Raw genomic sequence first — 19,238 nt, forward strand, 5'->3', positions numbered from 1 at the left:
GGTTGCTGTTGCCAGATAACTCAGCTTAATATAAATAAAGGCTTCCTGCCCCTGCTAGCTCTCTCTTTTATCCCTTTTATCCCACTCCCTTATTCCCCCCTCTTTCTTCTTTCTCTTCCACATAGTCATGGCTGTCCCTCATCTATCTTCTCTTTCTCTCTTTTCCTTTTCTTTTTCTATTTTTTTAATGATATGTCTGACCTGCAGGACAGTCAACAGGATCCCCGGAACTACCTAGGGAAGGGCAAGAGACAAGAGACACGAGAGATGGACAGAAAGTCTGATTCTGATCAAGCTGTCAAATTTTAATTTTTACACAAGGCATTATAAAGGCAGGCAAGCAGGTGTGGAGATGGGTGAAGGGGGAAAGTTATTGTATTCGGGGAACAATCTCAGGGGGCTGGTATTTCTCAGGAGCAGTTTCTCAGAATTGTCTCTCAGAATCTCAGGGAAGATTTGGCAGGTGCAGTAGGAACTTGGCATCATATTTCGATCATGAGGAAGTGAGGTGGAAAGGAGATGCTATGGTAATTTAACCACACGTGAGCTTAGTTTGTTTGAGACCACTCAGGTGAGCTCTGTGTGTACTGACCATCTAGCTTCCTTGGCTAATCTTTAAATTAGAACATTTCCTTCTAAAAGCAGCCTAGAGAAAGCATGCTAGAAATGGCTGAGAGGAGGGGGTTTTGAGCTCTCTGTGAGAATGGCTCCTGGAATGGATAAAGCATAAAACTATGAACTGTCTCTTTTATTACTCTGCCGCATAAAAGCACAGAGCAAGCCTCAGTGTCTCTAGCCACAATGGGACAGGATCTAAGCCAGCCTCCTCTCAGCCTGCAGAGCCACCTTGCAGTTAAGCAGCTTCACCCTTAACAGGTAGTGGGGCCATGCAAATGGCCCCGCCTGCCAGGCAAAATAATTTCTGCTAGCCTTGCAGCTCCCTGCCTTTCTGGGCCAACGCCCTCCCCGGCCCCCACCTCCCTACCCCCATCCCCACCCACACTCTTTATCACAGCTTGGTGTGTTTTGTCCTGCCAGTTTCCCTATTCCCTCAGGCTCTGCATGCCAGAGCTCTCATATGTGGGACCTGCCAGCATAGCACGCACACTCTCCTCCCCCTTTTATTTCCCACATGCATAAGATAGCTATGCCTCTAGAATGCTTCGGGATGTCAGCTGCCATTTTTTTCTGTTACTGATCTTCAGCTGAGAAGGCTTCATCTCAGGTAGCCATGTTCTCAGGATCCTTGGTCCACCTCTGAGTCTCAGGGAACTCCAACTGTGTTGTGGGATTGATATTACCTTATTTCTTACCTTAGGGCTTTGATGCTGTCTCTGGTTTCCAAGACTTGCTTGGATCTTGCAGAGGGCTCCAAGTTATCTTCTCAGTTATCTTTTTGTAGACCCCTTAGACCCCCTTTATGTTTAATTTCTACACTGCTACAGCTTTAGAGAATAACACCAGTTGTTTATATTGGAGAGGTTCTTTTACCTCAGGATTGGTTCTAAACATAAAAGTGCACCAATGTATTGTAGAGGATTTGAACCCTAATAAGCCAATATAAAAGCCACAAAATCAATATATTTCAATTATAAGCCATATGGCTAGATTGGGCATATCTAGGACTATACAAATAAATTCCAAAGCCAATTGCCACTTATACTTCCTCCCAGGGACTGTAGCTTGTCTCAGTTTCTTCCTCCTTCTATCTTTTCCTTCCTCTACCTCCCCTCCACATTGAAGCCTCTAGTCCCACCTTTCTCCTCCACTAAACAATCACAGGCTCTAGCCAGTTTTTGACTAGTTAAAATGAGGAGAAGGTTCCTGTGGCACCACCTGAATACATTTGTCTTCTGATCATTGAGTGTAACCCCTCTTGAGGAACCAGTATTAACATTAGAATACAAACACCATCACAAGATCCTACTACAAAAAGTGTTTGATAGATCTGTATGACTTGCATTGTTATTTAGATTGAGTTCTTAAAAAGCTAATGCAATCAGGAGAGTATTTGATGACTGTCAAGAGATAAGTAGATAAGAATACCTGAGAATATAGTATACATGCATGGTAGAGTTTAATTCAGTTATAAATAATAGAATTGCCATTTGTAGTGCATAAAGTGAATGCAATAGAAAATTAACATTTTTATTAATTGGTATAACTGAGTTGATGTAACTCAGACTACAGATTTCATGATATTACACTTTGTGGTTTGGAGAGTTTACATAGATATGAGAGCCTATTTATATATGCATAATATAAATTTAAAAACACGATTGTGTGGGAGGTAAAGGGAACTGGAAGAGATGGCATTACCAGAGAGAGCACAATAGGGCAAATGATTGTGATATGTCTCTGTGAATAAATCTATACAAAATTTATCACTATATGTGATGAATGTTTGCCAATGAAAATTAAAAACTTTAAACTCATGTATAGTCTTTAAATCATTCTCTCTCACAAGAGCCCATCTACTTTCTCTAGATTACCTCAAATGGAAGCAGTATGGTCATCATCTAAGCAGTTGGAAATGAAAGTTTCTGAATTTCTTTATACATTTTTTTATCCTACATTCTCAGCTTATTCAAGTAAAGTTTCTGACTATGCTGTTTTTAAAATCTAGTCTTGCCTTTACATTAATCAAGTTGCAGTCATTTTACCAATTGTGATTCTCATTCAAGTTTATGAGGGAGTTTTATGATATAACGTGTATATGTCAATACCAATGCTACAGAGAAATGTTCAGCAATATAGCTATCTATATTTTAATCATCCATGCTCAAGAGAGTAACCTCTTACTACACGTGAGCCATTCCAAAGAAAGACTTTTGTTTACCAAAGTCAACTTGCATAGAAGTTTGGTTTCTCATGAGTACCCTGGTGAAGAGAATGGGTACCATAAGGAGTCAGGATAAGTTTCCTTCAGACCTGCAATGATCCCAGGGTAGGGGTAGAGTATTCAGCTTAGCGCAGGGATGGGTGTCCAAAGCACAGAGGGCTCTTCTTTGGAAGACATAGGTAGTGCTGATGTGTTCTTGATGAGAAAGATGAACCTAACTTCTCTACATTGTTTATTTATCATATAAAATTGGGTATACAACTTACTCAGGGTAGACCAGATGTTAAATACCTTTCCCAGGAAGTTATGTCCTAGGAGGAAAACTTATTGCCTAAACCCTCTGGGTTGGTCAGCCTATCTAGATACCTCAGTAGCATGTAGAACTCTGTGCTGTATGCTACATTAGTAGTTATCACAAACCACATGTTGGGTGTTGAGGTCATATGCTCCAGTATAGGAAGCAGGGCAGAATAGATAAAAAGCTTACTGTCATTAGATATGAGAATTAAAGGGTTTGTGAATCCACTCAGCCTTCCCAGTGTTTGTCTGATGACACAGTTCCACTTGACATATAACTCCCCCTTTTTTCTTTTCTTTTAAAGGGCAAGTGTCATTGGAGTGACTGTCACTTATGATATTTCTAGTAAAATTTTGAGTAGGTAGCAAGTGAATACTAAAATAAATATCAAAATCAGAACATGATTCAGAGAGGTAATGAAGGACAGAGGCTATGAAGACAAAGGACTATTGAACCAATTAACTGTTTAGTGGGCTGAAATCGAGAGTGAGCTTGTACAGATTTTGTGAGGTATTAAGAATGGTTTCAAATGTTTGATTTATCTATATAGACATAACATTTTTCTTATTCTCATGTACGTTTTCCCAAGTTTCGTAGCCATTAGCCTCTGGTAAGAGTTTATCTGTCATTGGAAGGTATCAAGCCTGTCATCTGTGAGTATCAGCATCTTCTCTTCTTAAAAGTCTTTAGTCAGATGAAGTGCTTCAACAAAGGCAGCTTTGTGGCCCCTAGCATGTACAAGGAGATGGGGAGTCAGTATCTGTGTGGCCTGTGGTACCAGTGCTATCTTTTTTTTTTCTTTTATAGATCTAAACCTGTGGAATAAGCATTATAGGGAAGCAAAACCACAGTAGCAGGATGTCTGTACAGGGAGATTATGTATAATGAAGCCTGTAATAGCTGAATTGGGAGCACAGCAGTGGTCAATTGTTATAGTTATAGAAAAACAAAAGGGTATTTCAGAAATTTTGGTCATGGAAAGAATCTTTTAAATAGAGACTTATCTGTGGTGTACTAAGGAAAACATAAGGAAGAGGTAGAAAATTATCTGTATTAAATGTCAGAGAGAGAGAGAGAAAATATTATAGTAAATATGTATCCAGGATGGGTAGTAACAACTTTTTTGTAATAGGAAACTGATTAAGGGGATAATAATTTTATTAATTAAGGATTAAATATGTTTAGTAATTTGGTTTGATATGAGAGGGTAGATTAAATACATTTTTGAAGCTTAAAAGAAATTTTATATAAATTGAAGAGTTTAGAATAATTTTGGGTTAAAAACATGAACATAATTTCAGTTCTTTCTGTTAGAAAGGAAAATAAATACCTAAACAAGGAGATATGAATATTTTTAGGTTAAAATGCACAAACATTGTTTTAGGTGTTCTTGTTACTGAGAAGAACAAACATTTAAACAAAGAGGCATGAACATTTTGGAGTTAAAGGATTAGGTGTGGTTTATATGTATTCTAGAAGACATATTTCTTTTATTTTGTTTTGCAATGGGCTCTTTTCACCCAAGTGGAGGGGAAGGAGCCTGTTCTTTCCCTTCATGGTAGTTGGCCATTTATTCTAGCAGTTTCCCATGTGTGTGTATGTGTTTGTATGTGTGTGTGTGTGTGTGTGTGTGTGTGTGTGTGTGTTAAGGCTTGTATTGGTAGAAGGCAGAGGTGTGCTCATTTTTTGTTAATTTATTTTTGTGTTTTGTAAGTCCTGTAAGTAAAGCTGAAAGAGAAGGATGGGGACTTGTTAGCTTCCTATCCACAGGGCCAGAGTGGGCATGGGGATCAGAAAAGAAAATTAGTTACTTGTCTTCTTTTCTCTTTGACTCTGCGAATATCATTGGCCAGACTAGATGCTCAGATTTCATTAATAATTCAAAATCCAGTAGAAAAGAAAAAGTAAGAAAGAAGAGAGAGAGAGAGAGAGAGAGAGAGAGAGAGAGAGAGAGAGAGAGATGAGGGATGAATTCTGGATGAAGGAGATAAGGCTAAATCTCAAATTAATTTATGCTCTTCATTTTTACATCTAGTTATGATAGTTAATAACATAATTTTAAAATTATTTTATATTAAATGAATTCATGGTAATTATGAAGCAATACTTCATTTCATAGGTCTACAAGACTTAAGTTGTAAGAGAATTGTATACTTCGCTTTCCATTTAGGCTACAATCTGACAACTTTTATAACCTATTTTCTAGACCCATAATTCCATTATGAGTTTAAAGTAATGATTTTTATTTAATAAGTTAGTATGTTTTTCTTAAAAGTATTTTGTAAATCATCTTCTTTCTTGAAGTTGTCTATTTTGTGTCTTTTACTTTGTGTCTTCTATTTTGAAGTTTTGCATAGATAAACTTTTACATCATTTATTTACTGTCCTTATGCCCAGGGAATAGATAAACTATTACATCATTTATTTTCTGCCCCTATGCCCAGTTTTAGTTTAGTTCCTTCAGTGACTAAATAGTGTCCTCATTTCTAACCTACACAGAATGTTGCTCTTGATACTAATTTATTTGAAGTCTATTTTATTTTGCTAATGCAATTAGCATGAGACACATAAAGGTTGTCAGAGCAATATTTGCAGATTTTCATCTATAGGAGGCCAAAGATTATAGCATCAATGTAACAGTACTATAAAAACATTATAGGAGATTATGAATTCAAACTTGATGTATTACCACAACTAAGAACATATTCATATTGAATCTGCAGGAATTCTGCCCAGCACAGAAGGCTGATGACCAGGAATAATTAGTTTATATAATAGTGGCAGAAAAAGTATATCAGCAACAAGTAGTAATACTGGGACAAAGTCTCATGGAACCCTGAATCTCAGAGGATTCTCATCACAGCCATGGAAAATGGTGGGACATCTTGAGAAAGCATGCTTACTTCCCACAATCTTTTTAGATGGTTTCTGACATAAAGCTAACTCTTAATGTGTTAAAGACTTGCAAGAGCAGCTATAGAAACAACAGTTGTATTTTTTGCAAGCCAACATATGAAAGTAAAACAAACTAAATATTATTGGTAGAAACCAAAAGTAAACTAGACCAAGTGCTCAATGCCATGGGGGAAATTAACTCTATAGAATGTCTTTGAGGCAAACGAAGCCCTAAATCATCATAAACGAGCTGAGCTATTTTTACTGATGCTGGATATGCCTATACTAGGTGATAATGCCCAAAACCTAAAGACTGCACCATTAGCCTACATTATATGAAAAACAAAACCCAGCATAGGATAGAGCTGGAAACTCTCTTGATATGTACTAGTTTCATAATTCCAGAATATACAATGGAGACTACTATTGCATTGATAAACAGCTGTGGAGCACTCATCCCAGTGGATTTAAAGCACCTGTGATTCTATCCATAGAGTAATTCTGCTACTAGGATTTAGAGGGAAATCTTTCTTGGGCGGTCACTGTGAAGAATTAAATCACAAATGACCAAGCTCCTGAGAATAAGCCAATTTTGTTTTACCATAGGGATTTAATTACCAGCCTTTAAAAAGATAGATGTCTACTGTCTCCAAAGTAGAGAAATTGTCATAAAACTTCATCAAATTGATATAAGAGCCAAATGAAGTGGGCAGGGTTGTTTAGTTATTTCCTTTAAGAAGAAGAGGCATTACTGTCTAAAGAATGATGTAAAACTCAAGTCACTTATTAAGCAAAGAAAAATTAAAATTATCTGGAAGCACGCACAAAAAAGAAATGTCATGGTTCTCATTCCCATTACTGTCTATAAAATCAATGTAAAACATCTGGTCTAAAGACATTTCATGGAACTTGTCTGTAAGGTTATTACCGTGTACTGAGAATTTTGAAACTTGGCTTTCATTAACAAACACAGAAATGTGATAAGAATGATATTTTTCTTTTATCTCCAGTGTGGTGAATGTTGGGCTGCTTCACAAAGACAACAGTAACTGATTATGATTTGCCCCATGCTCTAGCAGGGGAGCAATTTCATCAGCTGCCAATGGATTCTGCAAATGTGTGACTCTTACAATTTTGCAGACTTTTCAGTGGGCATATAAATTAAATTCTAGGGCTCTGAGTTTTGGTTTCGGTTTTAGTTGTGTGTTATTTGTTGTTCAGGGTTTGGTTGCAGTTTGTTAGCATTCATACTTACAGAAGAAACAAGAAGAAAATAAATTCAGAGTTTTGTGTTCTATCTTCTCTCCATTTTTAACTTTTTACTTCTATCTACCGTTATGGGACAGATATGATGGAGCACAGGTGGCGGTTGTTGAAAGAAAGAATAACCAACAAAGGAGAAAAGGCAAGCTATAAATAAGGTGCTGAAAGTGAGAGGTTGGAAGAATGAAGAAAGAAGAAAGGAGCAAAGAACAGTTATAATAGGCCCAGAAATATGAACCTAGGCAGAACAGGAAATTTGATGTCACATGCTATATAGAAATTATTAGGAAAAAGGATTCATTTTTTCTTACCAAACACTAGAAAGCATTTATTGTGTCTGCTATTGCTGGGACATTTCCTGCTTTGCTCCAAGAGGTTGGTTTTATGTTTGTTTGTTTGTTTCCTTCTCATATATACTGTTTTTTTATATTTACATTGAAATGATTTCCCCTTTTCTGGGTCCCCACTACCCGCAAGTCCCATAAGCCCTCTTGCGTCCCCTATTCTTCCATCCACCCCTTCCCACTTCCCTGTTCTGGAATTCCCCTATACTCTTGCACTGAGTCTTTCCAGAACCAGGGGCCACTCCTCCATTCTTTTTGGACACCACTTAATTTGTGGATTATGTCCTGGGTATTCAAAGTTTCTAGACTAATATCCACTTATCAGTGAGTGCATACCACGATTGATCTTTTGAGACTGGGTTACCTCCCTTAGTATGATGTTCTCCAGCTCCATCCATTTGTCTAAGAATTTCATGAATTCATTGTTTCTAATGGCTGAATAGTACTTCATTGTGTAAATATACACATTTTTTTTGTATCCATTCCTCCGTTGAAGGACACCTAGGTTCTTTCCAGCTTCTAGCTACTATAAATAGGGCTGCTATGAACATAGTTGAGCATGTGTCCTTATTGCATGCTGAAGAATCCTCTGGATATATGCCCAGTAGTGGTATAACAGGGTCCTCAGGAAGTGACATGCCCAGTTTTCTGAGGAACCGCCAGACTGATTTCCAAAGTGGTTGCACCGTCTTGCAATCCCACCAGCAGTGGAGGAGCGTTCCTCTTTCTCCACATCCTCGCCAACACCTGCTGTCTCCTGAGTTTTGACCTTAGCCATTCTGACTGGTGTGAGGTGAAGTCTCAGGGTTGTTTTGATTTGCATTTCCCTAATGATTAATGATGTTGAACATTTCTTAAGGTGTGTTTCTCAGCTCTCCGAAGTTCTTCATGTGAAAATTCTTTGTTTAGCTCCGTACCCCAGTTTTTAATGGGGTTATTTGGTTCTCTGGGTTCTATTTTCTTGAGTTCTTTGTATATATTAGATATTAACCCTCTGTCGGATTTAGGGTTGGTGAAGATCCTTTCCCAGTCTGTTGGTTGACGTTTTGTCCTTTTGACGGTGTCCTTTGCCTTACAGAAACTTTGTAGTTTTATGAGGTCCCATTTGTCAATTCTTGATCTTAGAGCATAAGCTTTGGTGTTCTATTCAGGAACTTTTCCCCTGTGCCCATGTCCTCCAGGGTCTTCCCCAGTTTCTTTTCGAGTAATTTCAGTGTGTCAGGTTTTATGTGGCAGTCCTTGATCCATTTCGAGTTGAGCTTGGTACAAGGAGATAAGAATGGATCGGTGCGCATTCTTCTGCATGCTGACCTCCAATTGAACCAGCACCATTTGTGGAAAAGACTATCTTTTTTTCCACTGGATTCTTTCAGCTCCTTTGTCGAAGATCAAGTGACCATAGGTGTGTTGGTTCATTTCTGGGTCTTCAATCCTATTCCATTGATCCGCTTGCCTGATATTGTACCAATACCATGCAGTTTTTATCACTATTGCTCTGTAGTAGAGTTTAAAGTCTGGGATATTGAATCCCCCTGAAGTTCTTTTACTGTTGAGAATAGTTTTAGCTATCCTGGGTTTTTTGTTATTCCAGATGAATTTGAGAATTGCTCTTTCTAGCTCTATGAAGAACTGGGTTGGGATTTTTATGGGAATAGCATTGAATCTGTAGATTGCCTTTGGAAAGATGTCCATTTTAACTATATTAATCCTGCCAATCCATGAGCATGGAAGGTTTTTCCATTTTCTGAGATCTTCTTCAATTTCCTTCTTCAGAGATCTGAAGTTCTTGTCATATAGGTCTTTCACTTGTTTGGTTAGAGTCACCCCAAGATACTTTATGCTGATACCAAAACCACACAAAGATCCAACTAAGAAAGAGAATTTCAGGCCAATTTCCCTTATGAATATCGATGCAAAAATACTAAATAAAATTCTTGCCCACCGAATCCAAGAACACATCAAAACGATCATCCACCATGATCAAGTAGGCTTCATCCCAGGGATGCAGGGATAGTTCATTATAAGGAAATCCATAAATGCTATCCACTACATAAACAAACTCAAAGAAAAAAACCACATGATCATTTCATTAGATGCTGAAAAAGCATTTGACAAAATTCAGCATCCTTTCATGCTAAAAGTCTTGGAAAAGACAGGAATTCAAGGCCCATATCTAAACATATTAAAAGCAATATACAGCAAACCGGTAGCCAACATCAAACTAAATGGAGAGAAACTTGAAGCAATTCCACTAAAATCAGGGACTAGACAAGGCTGCCCCCTCTCTCCATATCTTTTCAATATAGTTCTTGAAGTCCTAGCTAGAGCAATTAGACCATAGAAGGAAGTCAAATAGATACAAATTGGAAAGGAAGAAGTCAAACTATTTGCAGATGATATGATCGTATACTTAAGTGACCCTAAAAACTCTACTAGAGAACTCCTACAGCTGATAAACAACTTCAGCAAAGTGGCTGGCTACAAAATCAACGCAAGCAAATCAGTAGCCTTTATATATTCAAAGGATAAGCAGACCGAGAAAGAAATTAGGGAAATGACCCCATTCACAATAGCTACTCTTTTTTTTAATGGATAAAAGAATGCCTGCACAGTTGGAAAGATTGCAGTGGGAAATAGATGAGTCCGAGAAGTAAAAGATGGTCAAAATAGGAGAAATGAGGTTACTCTGTTCCCTCTTTTCTGAAAACATGGCAGAATATCCTATGTAACTTGAGAGACTTTCCTTGGTACTGGAATCACTTGGGATGTAAGGAGCACCAGAAATGAAAGAGCAAAATGTCTCAGACTCAGACTGGTTAAAGGAGCTAGCTTACAGATATTTCCTACAGAAGGAAACAGGAAAAGAAACTGTACTATAAGTTGGTAGCATTGAGATACTTAAAACAAAGAAGGAAAATCTGACAAAACATCTCTTATCAAAAAGAGAGTTAAACTCACACCAACCATGCCATCGGAGTTAGAGGAGCATCATCCTGGGATTACAAAAGCACCATTATCTTTTGCAGTAGTTGTATAAAATGTGCCCATTGAGAGTGTAGAACAAAGTTATAATGAGATAAAATGGCATACCATAGAATACTAGTTCTGGGACTTTTAAAGTGGACATTGTTTCCTATGGGTTAGAGTCCCTTTATTTGAAATTATAAATAACTGGGTTACTCAAACTAGAATTAGGCTAGGAAGGATTGGTAGCAACCTTCAGTTGGCACTTGCAGTTTTTAACATGGCAAAGACGAAACCGGGTATATTAAACCATGAAGCAGAACAAGTGGAATGAAAATATTCAGAAAGCAGCTGCTAGGTGAATGGCAATAGTCTGATATCCAAGTCAGATTCAATTTGATCATGCCAAAATAAAAAGAACAATGCTCCTTTGTAACTTTATGATCTTAGGTGGAAAGTTCTGAAGTCAGAAAAATGTCTATATCACTTGCAAATATAAAAAAAATCTGGGGAAGTCTTTGCTGATTTTAAATTAATATTGATCTCAGTAGTGAAAAAAGTCTTATGAGAATCATATGAAAGACAGGTTTTGATAGGGACTTTGGTGTTTGAAAGAGTGAATATTTTCTGAAAATCAAGATCATAGACCACTAAAATCTCAGGCACCACCTATAGAGGAGTTGTGAAGGATAATACTGATATTGACTTTAAGATGTATCATGATAATATTCAAGGCCATCCTATACTTAGAGATCTTGATGGCTACAACTCTAGTAACTCAGTTGTAGGAAACATGGTCATATGGAAAGATATTATGAACAATCCACTATAAGTTTCCAGTTTCAAATTGCCTGATGTATTTGCTGTGGGATATTTTGTCATTTGCAACACAATTGTGAACAAGGCATCTCTAAGGGCAATGGTTGTACTAGGTGCAAATCATAATGAAAGCTTAATTTTCTGGGTTCAGTGGATGAGGCAAAGGTTACCATTAGAACAATACGTGTACGTCCAAGAGAAATATACAAAGTCTTTTCCTGCCATTAGTAAATGAAATGGGGATCAAGCTGGTAACTGCACAGTAAAAAGTATAGGCCATTTGCTTTTGTCATCCAGGAAGGAATAAGCAGGCAGAAATACCTCAATGAAGTAGTGTAAAAATTAATGCATGCTTCTGAAGGCAGAGATGTTCTATATTTGGTAATGGATAACCATATTACTACTGCACCAGAAAATGCAAGGATATAATAAATAATTAATTAAGTTTATGCTCTTTTACCCATAGGTAGAGCAGTGTTGCTGGAGCAAATAGGTGGCAGAATTATTGAAGATTACAGTGGGAATCCAGGTATGATCAATGAAGATTTTTTATAAGAGAAATTGAGTCCTTTGTCTGTTAAATAATAGAGATACAATGTAATTTAGATTTTAGGATTGGCCATCTGCTAGTGTATCCATAACTCTAGTGAAACTCGGCTCCAGGAGACAGAACAGGAGTCTTTGACAGAACAGGGAAATGTGTTAATTTTCAGTAGTTAATGATCAACCTCTAAAATTAAAATCACAAGTAAAAGGTATTGAAATGGGAGGCCTGGTGGAAATTGGAGCTTATGTAACTATGATTTTACAGGAAGCATGGAAATTAGAATGGCCACTTTAAAATCTTTAATATTCCTGTGATCCAAGAGGAAAAAATTAGGTAAACTCTTGGTAAAACTTAGGGTAAAATGGTGGATGCTCCAGGGGAAGATATTACTATATATCCTCAAAAAACAACTCCAGGCTTACCAATTGTCCAGAGGACATAACAACAGTACTACAGGCCAGTTTGCATTTGTAATGATTAACATGCCAAAGGGACAAAGATGAGAATACTGAACCATGAATCAGAGCAAGTGGAATGAAGATAGAGAGCAATTGCTAGAAGAGGGCAGTACTCGAATATACAAATTCAGATACAATTTGATCATGCTAAAATAGAAAAATCAACGTTGCTTTGCAACTTTAAAATCATAAGGGGAAAATTCATGTCCTAGGAAAATTTCTAACTCATTTACAAAGATTCAGCAATCTCTGGAGAAAACTTCACTGATTTTTAAACTAATATTGGTCTCTGCAGTGAACCAAATCATATGAGAAACAGATGGAAGGCAGATTTTGATAGGGACATTGGTGTTTGGAAATGTGAATATCTTCTGAAAAACAAGTTCTTAGAACATCCTAGGCACTACCCTTGGAAGAGTTGAGAGGGATACAATTGAAAGTGGTTCTAATATGTAACTTTCTAATATACAAGGTTTTCCTATATCTAGAAATCTCTGATGTCTTAATGTCTACTGATTCAGTTAAAGCTTATATGGTCAGATATGCAATTATATGGCCATAATTTGCTAAGATATTGTGTATAAGCCACTATAGGTCTTTGTTCTCAAAATGCTTGGTGCTTTTATTGTGAGAAATTTGGTCATTTGAAACACAATTGTGCATAAGGCATCTCTAAGTGCAATGAGTATCCTAGGTTTAAATCATAAAGAAGAGCTACTCTTCCAGATGTGTTCATGTGATAATGCAAATATTAATATTGAAACAAGGAACATAGGAACAAAAGAGATCCCCAAGGCCTATACCTGTCATCAAAAATGAAATGTACACCTAAGTTTTCACACAACCAAAAAGAATGGTACATTTGTCTCTTTTCAGCCAGGAATGCATAAAAAGGGAGAAATACCTCAATGAAGTAACAAAAATCTAATGTATGCCACTGGAGGGAGTGCTGCTTTAGACTTAGCAATAGACAATCATCTTACTCTATTTCCCTCAAAACTAACTGAATTTATGTTTTTCCCCCATATATAGAAATGTTGCTGTTCAAAGCAATTCTTTTGACTGTTGAAGATCCATGTGTCTCTATTTATCCAGGTATGATTAGTGAAGATTTCACAAGAGAAAATAAAATCCATGGTCTGTGAAAAATAGAGATATAATCTATTGCAGTTATTAGGATTGCCCATATGATAATATGTTCCTAGATGCAGTGCAACAAACTCCAGGAGAAAGAACAGGAATATTTGGAAGTACAGGAAAATATGTCAATTTTCAACCGTTAAACTAGTGAGAGGCCAAAATTAAAATAGCAAGAAAAAGGTATTAAAATAGGAGGCTTGGTGGAAATAGGAGTTTATGTATGTATGATTTTATAAAAATCTTGGAACATAGAATGTCAACTTTAAAACGTTTATACCAGTGCATAGAAAGTAAAACTTTACCATGGGTAAAACTAAGTGTGCAATGAGTTAAATGTGTGGGACCAGATGGTCAAATGTGAAAGTTAATGTCTCATTTCAAACATATACACATAAATTTATGGGGAAGGGATCTTTTACAACAGGAGGTAAATGGGTTAATATACCTGTGATCCAAGAGACAGCCCATGCTGAAATTAGGAAAACATGTTGGATGCTCCAGCTAAAATGATGGATGCTCTGGAAGAAGACATTGTTGTATGTCATCAAGAACTCCCCAGTATTTCCCAATTGTCCAAACACAGGGCATTACAGGAACTGAGCTTCCAAAATTAGAGGAGGTATGACAGAAATATCAAGAGCCATACCCTAAAAATAGTTACCTCATAAGCATATATGGATAGATTAATGGCACTTGAAAAAAGAAATATGATAGGAATTTGACCATTTATTACAAGAACAACTAGAGGCCAAATATATAGAGGAGTCGGCCAGAACATAGAATTACCATGCATTTGTTATGAAAAACTATTAGGGGAAATTGAGAATATTAACAGATTTTACAGCTATGGATAGAGTAATTCAATGAACATATCCATTACAGCCATGGAATTCCCTTACCTTCTTTATTATCCAATTAAGCCATAGTACCAAGTTAAAGACTGATTTTTTTCACTATCCCTTTTAGTGAGAAATATAAAGAAATGTTTGCTTTATTTTACTTACTTATAGCAATCCTTGACCTGTGAAAAGATATCAGAGAATGTTCTTTTGTAATTGTTAAATAGTTCAACTTTATGTCAATATTTTGTGTGATAGTCACTGAAAATAATTTGTAGATAATTTCCTCAATGCATTCGTTCTTGTTTCATGCATGATATATTATTAGATAATTCTGACTGAGCTACTTCAGAGAAAAATCTTTAAGGAAACAAAAATCATCCCACTATCCTAACTTTGTAAGATTGTTATACTCAATTAAATGTGACTAGGCATGGGACAGTATTTGATGTCTGTGAACAGATAAGTAGAAATGTATACAAGAGAATATGTTATGCATGCATGGTGGTTTTTAATTCAGCTATAAATAGTGGAATTGTCATTTTCAGGCATAAGTTGAATACAACAGAAATTAATATTTTAACTGATATAATACAGAACTAAAATGTAATTTTTCATTTTATAGTTTGAAGAGTTTACATAGATACTAGTTGATTGTTATATATATGTACAAACAATATTGTCTAGAAGCTAAAGGAAATCCAACAGACAGGGAGAGGAGTTATTTGGAGAGAGAGGAATTAATAGCAAATCATGGTGATATGACTCCATGAAATTATCTGAAGGAAATATGCATACAAACATATATATCATATATATTTTCCCAACCTGCAGGACAGTCCATGGGGTTCCCTGGACCACCTAGGGGAGAAAATGTAGGAACAAGAAACACAGAGACAGACAGCAAGACAGTATTCTGATCAAGCTGTCAAATTTTATTGTTTTACACATTGCAATATAAAGGAAAGCAAGCAAGGTATTGGAAGAGGTAAAGGAGGCAAGACCTTGTATATGAGGAAGAATCTCAGGGGGCAAGCATTGTTTCTTGGGAAGTTTCTCAGAATTGTCTCTTAGAATCTCATGAAAAATCTGGCCAAAGGTGCAGGAAATTGGCTCAATAAAACAATCACAAGGAGGTGAAGTGGAAAGGAGTTGCTGTGGTAACCTAACCACAGGTGAGCTCTGTTTGTTCTATCCCACTCATGTGATCTCTGTATGTGTTGACCACCTGGCTACTCAGCTAACTTGAAAGCTAGTATTTTTCCTTCTAAAAGCAAGAGCATGTAAGATAAAAGGAGGAGGTTTTGAAATCTATGCGAGAATGGCTACTAGCATCTCCCCCTTCTCTGAATTAAAGAGAGCAGAGGTCAGACAGCCATTGATGAAAAGCATATGAGGCACCAGAAAGATCGAGCAGCTCATGGCTTAGGAATCGTCCCAGTCATCCATCATCCCTTACCTGTCATTAGATATCTCTACCAGTTTCCAGAGATTCCTGTCCTAGTGAGGAGTGGCCCTGGGAAGGTACCTGTTATCAGCTAAATACTCAGCAATTGTATTAGTACAAGTGCCTTGAGTTTGAGGGCTCCTTCTGGAGTCCCGACTGGAATGGCTATAATAAGAATTCTCTTTCTGCCAGGGCACTTGAGTATGCTATTTGGGCTGTTCTGTAGCTGCCCTGAGGGGCTCAGTAGCCATCTCTCAGTCCTCCATAGCCAAGGAATGGTAATGTACCTGAATGGGCTTGGCTGCCAAATCATCTATCTGTGTTTTTATTAGGGTAGTGAAGCAACTAAAAGCCCATGGTCCAAAAGAACATAACAATAATAGACCTACAAAGGGTCCTAGGATACTGGGTAAAAGGGTAGCGAGCCATGGAGAGGTGGAAAACCAATTTTCATACCAACTTTCTTTCTGTTCTCTTTCTCTCTTATGTTTTTCTAGCCCTTATCTGACTTTTCTCATGCTATCTTTTACAACTCTTGTTTTTCTAGCATAGAAACAGCATTCTTCTTTTAAAGCTGTATAAAGTCCTCCTTGTTGAAGGAACAGGATATCAAGTCCTCACCTGTTTTGGAGGCCAACCTCAGCTAGGGAATCAATGGAGTCAGAGAGATCATCTATCCCCTGCTGAAGGCATTGGACATCTTGATCAATGGTGGCACTGAGTTCTGTGTACCTGGAGTTATAACAAACCAGGGAAGAGATACCTGCCCTTGCTCCCACAGCTCCGAGGCCAAGTAGGACAGAGACAGTAATGGCAGAGAAAGGTTCTCTGCGGGAGTGCCTCAAAGAGGTGGAGTCATCAGTGGATGTGGATTGATCACACAGGTGATAATATATTCAGAGTGATAATAAACTATATGAGGAACCATTTTAATAAAGATGCAAATCTCAGAGGTTTCCCCATCCTTTTGATTTAGAAAAACCCAGGCGAAGAGGCAAGGGGTGAGGCCAACAAGGCACGCCCACAAGATTCCATCCTAGGGGAGAATAAAAAAAATTGCTAGGAGGGGGAGAAAAGGTTTCATTACACAAATCAGCATAGGCTCTTCTTCCACTAGAGATCACATAAAGCCTCAGGACAGATATTTGGGTTAATCAAAGACCTGGTCAAGTGCCCTTCTGCCAATGGCAGTGTCATGGATCATCAACTTGGAGAGGATCACAGAGAACAGCAATTCCTTCATAAATGGGTGGTTGAGAATGGTTGCACAACCACCAATCTTCAGCAAGTTCAGGGAAGTTTCAATTAAGGTAAGAAAGGTCTGATTAGCTAAAGAAAGGACAAGATTTTTAGTGGAAGCTGGTTGTAGAGGTAGTATAGGCAGAATAGTGGCTAGTGGCCTGGCTGGTGGCTGGAGGGTAAATACAGAAGGTAGGGAAGTGCCTTTAAGAGAGGGAGCACAGGTGGTGTCCTGGTCAATTCCTTTAGGAGGATCAGGATGAGGTACTAACACAGGATTAGGCCCTATTGGGACTGGCTGGGCATGATGTAAAGGCTCTTTAAGGAACTTAATAGAGAAAATAATACCTGTATCTGAGCCAGATTGCTAGAGGTGACGATTCCATTCATAACCTTTTTGCCTATTTAAATTGGGAGATTTTGCATAGGTAGTTAGCTTAATTTGTAAAGGTGTGCACATGCTTTGTAGAGGGAATAGAGGCCTTGCAGGATTCATCAATTATTAGAGTACTGACCAGGGGTGTGAATTTGCATTTTACTAGGATGTATTCCCATGAGGTCGGTTTCCAATATGCCTCTCCTGTGGTCTCACAGCCCCAGGAGCCACAGAAAAGATCTGTTTTGCCCCCATACTTATAATGTATGGATCTGCCATGATGGTATCCAGGGCAGACATAAAATTCAGTTTCCTTCAATAGAGTGCATCGAACTGAGTTGCCACAACCAGGCTTAGAGCTGCAGGGTGCAGAAATTTCTGGGGCGATGGAGATATCTAAAAGGTGTTCAACTCCCCAAGGCACTCCTGCACTAAGTGCAAGTTTGCAAAGGTCAGAGGTCAAAATGCCTGGCCACAAAACTTGACTAGACAATTTAGAAATAGACCATATAGGGTCCTTTCTTTCTGAAAGGGTTACTCATATAACATTCCAAACCATGTGTCTAGAGGACATTCCTGGAGAGGGCTTATGGGTAAGCTTGATTGCTGTCACTGGTGCATTTTGCGATGATAGGATCATCAGAAGCATCTGTATCAGGCGAGGTAGCAGCATCTGCAAGAGAAGGCAATGAGTATCGGGGGAGGCAAATGCTCCACTCTGAATATAGGATTAACTTGTTTTACAAGGCATTCTGGGAGCCATCTGGGGTCAGAGTTCTTTTGATCATAAATCCACACTGTGCCATGACCCTAAATAAGCACAGGATCATGTCCCTTCGACTGGTTAGTAAGGGGGTGCCGCCAAAGTACCAGTGGTATGAGAATGTTTGGAGCTAGAATGCCAATGACGATCAGCAGCTGAATGTCCATAATTATGAGCAAGTTTATTTCTAGCTGAAGAGGTCATGAATGTCTCCATGGAGGTGGAAAACATTGAAGCTATTTTTTAAAGTCTGATGTGCTCTTTCAGCAATTTCTTGACCTTGAGGCTTGTAAGGAATACCAGTGATGTGGTTAATACCAAGGAGTGAGCAGAATTTTTGGAACTTGGTGCCTGTGTATCCTGGCCCATTGTCAGTCTTAATGATCTGAGGTTTTTCCATAACCATCATGCATTAGATACCATGAGAAATAACATCCCTAGAGGCCTCACCCAAAAGGGGGAAGCAAAGAGAAACCCACTAAAAGTATCACTTGTGAGATGAACAAATTTGGAACTTCCAAATGAAGGGAAGTGAGTCACGTTCATCTGCCAATGTTCATTTGGAAGCAGACCTCTTGAATTTACTCCTAGATAAGCAGTGGGGAGTAGAGAGACATAAGATGGGCAGTCTTTGACTATGGATCAAGCTTGTTTCCTAGAAATGTTAAACATCTTTCTCAATGTAGAGGCAATGAGGTGATAGCGAGCATGTGCTTGTTGAGCCTTTATCAAAAGACTGGATAAAACAGCAGACAACAGAGACAAGGTGGGAGGCTTTATCTACCTTAACATTACCTTCAGAGATGGGGCCCTTTAGGCCTGTATGCACTCTTAGATGGCCCACAAAATAAAAGAGTGGATATTGTAAGGATAAGCTGCTGAATTTTAGCAAATAGAAGTAGGCAGTATAGGTGGTTCATATGTATGGGACTGTCATAAGGAGTGGAATGGAGTTAGCTACATAGGCACTGTCTGTGTATAGGTTAAAGGGAGAAGAACATAAT

The 19,238-nt window shown here is 38.0% G+C and overlaps 1 protein-coding gene across 1 annotated transcript in view; it reads left to right on the forward strand.

Annotated features, from left to right (window-relative positions):
- The window catches only part of LOC127680341 (selection and upkeep of intraepithelial T-cells protein 2-like), a 175,396-nt gene that overhangs the window by 60,196 nt on the left and 95,962 nt on the right, over positions 1 to 19,238 (forward strand). The gene's annotated exons all lie outside the window — the stretch shown is intronic.

The sequence above is a fragment of the Apodemus sylvaticus genome, chromosome 3 (assembly GCF_947179515.1).
Source record: "Apodemus sylvaticus chromosome 3, mApoSyl1.1, whole genome shotgun sequence".
Lineage (NCBI taxonomy): Eukaryota > Metazoa > Chordata > Mammalia > Rodentia > Muridae > Apodemus > Apodemus sylvaticus.